We start from the raw sequence: 3,323 nt of genomic DNA, 5'->3' as shown, positions 1-3,323 counted from the left end.
ACCTGGGACGCCTCAGCTGGCCGCCTGCACCACATCGGAATATTGCTACTACCACGTGTGCATCGTTATCTGTCTACACTGTGCTGCCTATAAATACGTTCTACACTTTTCAATAAACGTTCTTTTCATTCTGCTGACTACGTTGATACATTGCTGGTCCGGCGCTGCTATGCGCACGCCATGGCTATGCTACAGTGGCGACGAAGATGTACACCACCCATGCAGTGAAAGACGACCCTGAACTTGACACTACGAAAAACCGAGCAACCAAGGCGATCATGGCTCACCACCAGCTTCCGGACTTCGAAGAAGGCAAAGATAAGTGGACGCCATACCTTATTAAAGTCGAAGCATACTTCGAAGCGAAGGCCATTGGAGACTCGACTAAGAAAAGAGCACTGCTGGTGGCTGCCTTAAGCACGCACACGATACAAGTACTGGCAGGGAAAGTGGCTCCACGCAAGCCGAATGCGCTGACTTATGAAGAAGTCGTGGCAGTGTTGAGTGAGCACTACGATCCCAAGCGACACGAAATCACAGAAAGTTACAAGTTTTCAGTCGGTGTCAAGCGGAGGGGGAGCCCATAATGAATTTCTAGTCTACATTCGCCGAATCGCTGATAATTGCAATTTTGGTAGTGCTTTAAATCGCATGCTACGAGATCGCATTGTGTGTGGTGTCTGGTCAAGGGCACTGCAGAAGCAGCTACTTGCGAAGCAGGAATTAACATTAGAAGACGCTGAAGCGATGGTCCTCTCAGCTGAAGCTGCAGATAGTGGCGTGAAAAACATGAACGGATCGGCCTTGACACCAGTGTTGAAAGTAGAAGCGTATCCGCAGAAAACACCGCAAGACGAGAGGCGGAGTGCTGCACGTCAAGAATGCTCAAGATGCGGTAGTGCAAAGCACAATGAGACCGGTTGCACCTGGTCTAACGCTCGCTGTTATCGCTGTGGAGGACGCGGTCACCTTGCAAGGAAATGCCGAAGCCGCGGTGCTCGCGAGCAAGGAATAGCAAGGAGGGCACAAACCAACATTCTCACGGGGACGGAAGGTTCGACAGACTACGAACACGAAGCAGCGCACATCTGGACCTTGGCCTCGGAACGGAAGAGCTGTCTGGTACCCCCAATTCGCCGGACGTTCTCTTGGTGTGGTGTGCAGCTTACCATGGAAGTCGATACTGGGTCGCCCGTTTGTGTCATCCCACGTCAACTGTACGAGAAGCACCGCGACCAATGGCCGAAACTGAGACCATCCAGTGTGAAATTATCCTGCTACTCAGGACGACTGCCAGTGCTTGGGGAGCTTGCGCTCAGTGTTTCACATAAGGGAGCGACGGTGGAGTGCGCGCTGACCGTGTTGGACTGTGCGGGACCAAGCCTCTGCGGTCGAGATTTAATTCAGCTGCTGAACGTCGCTGGTGTTCCGGTGGTTTGCGTTGCAGGAGTCTTGGAGCCCACCGAACAAACGGGCAAGTCCAGTGTGAACAGCATATTCAACGACTTCCACGACGTGTTTTCCGAGGAACTGGGGCTCATCACAGGCCCTCCGGTCAGTCTGCACCTAAAGGAAGGCGCCGTACCTAAGTTCTGTAAGTCCAGACCCGTTCCATATGCGTTACGCGACCGCGTGTCACTTGAACTTGATCGGTTAGTTTCCTTGGGCGTGTTATCACCGGTGGCACACTCGGAATGGGCGTCGCCTATAAGAATCTGCGGTGATTTCAAGGCCACAGTGAACCCCGCATGCGCCACTGAACAATACCCCTTGCCCATCATTGAAGATATGTTTGCGCAACTACACGATGGGGATTGTTTCAGCACTCTGGATTTACGGGACGCATACAATCAAGTGGTACTGGATGATTCTGCAAAGAAAATTTGCGTCATTAACACACCAAAAAGGCTTTTTTGCTACAACCGACTGCCTTTCGGTATAGCCTCTGCACCCGCGATATTCCAAAGAAAAATGGATGAGGTGCTAGCTGATCTTGTGGGTGCACAAGCTTATCTTGACGACGTGCTCATTTCTGAAAAATCAAGCGACAGTGGCGAAAGGCTGAAAAACGTTTTGGAGCGTTTTCGAGAGAGAGGCGTAAAGTTGAGAAACGATAAGTGCAAGCTGCGCAGCCCAGCAGTTACCTATCTCGGGCATCGCATCGATCGCGATGGGCTTCATCCGACAGAGAAAAACCTCGACGCTATCATGCAGGCACAGAGCCCCCGTAACGTCACCGAACTGCGTTCTTTTTTGGGAATGATTACGTTTTACGCGAGGTTTCTGCCGAACATGTCTACCACACTTATTCCTTTGTATCAGCTGCTGGAAAAGAATGCGCGCTGGCACTGGGAACAGCCTCAAGAACTTGCGTTTAAGGTTGCTAAGCAAAGCCTCAAAGCAGCCAAGGTTCTCGTCCATTTTGACCCTTCGAAGGAACTGAAACTTGAGTGCGACGCGTCTCCATACGGAGTGGGCGCGGTCTTGTTTCACACGATCGGTAACGCTCACAGGCCGATCGGGTTTCGCTCGCGTACGTTAACACAGGCAGAGCGCAACTATTCACAGCTCGAGCGAGAGGCACTGGCACTGGTATTTGGCGTAACTAAATTCCGCGACTACCTTCTAGGTCGGGAATTTACCTTGGTGACTGACCACCAGCCGCTGCTGGGCCTGTTGAGGTCAGGCAGGCAGACGCCCCCCATGGCCGCTGCCCGGATACAACGATGGGCGCTTCAGCTGGGGGCCCTACCGGTACCAGCTGCAGTACGCCCCAGGACGACAGATGCTGAATGCGGATGCCCTAAGCCGCTGCCGCTGCAGACTACGGAACTGACGACGACGGTGAGCCACTCGAATATGTACTCTCGCTAAACCAGCTGGAAGGGGGTGCCGTGACAACGCGTGAGCTGAAGGCTTTCACCGCGTCAGATCCTGTCCTGGTAGAAGTCAAACGATACATACTACATGGATGGCCTAGACACGCAAATGGGCTGGCAAGGGACATACTGCCATTTTTTGACCGTAAGCTAGAGCTGTCCGTTGCACATGACCTTGTTTACTGGGGCAATAGGGTCATAATACCAGCCGAAGCAAGGAGTACAAGTGCTCCAGCTTTTACATGAGACTCACCAGGGTTCGCGGCAATGAAATCTGTCGCGCGCTCTTTGTTTTGGTGGCCAGGCCTAGACAGAAATATTGAAGAGGTGTCTGCTCAGTGCCAGAATTGTGTCAAAATTTACCGATGCCAACCGCGGCGCCCGTTGTCAAGTGGCCTGAAACCGGCGAAAGGTGGTCCCGCATTCACATTGACTACGCGGGGC

This window comes from Rhipicephalus sanguineus, chromosome 1, assembly GCF_013339695.2.
Source record: "Rhipicephalus sanguineus isolate Rsan-2018 chromosome 1, BIME_Rsan_1.4, whole genome shotgun sequence".
NCBI lineage: Eukaryota > Metazoa > Arthropoda > Arachnida > Ixodida > Ixodidae > Rhipicephalus > Rhipicephalus sanguineus.
The sequence above is the reverse complement of the archived record's forward strand: the minus strand, read 5'-3'. Positions refer to the sequence as shown.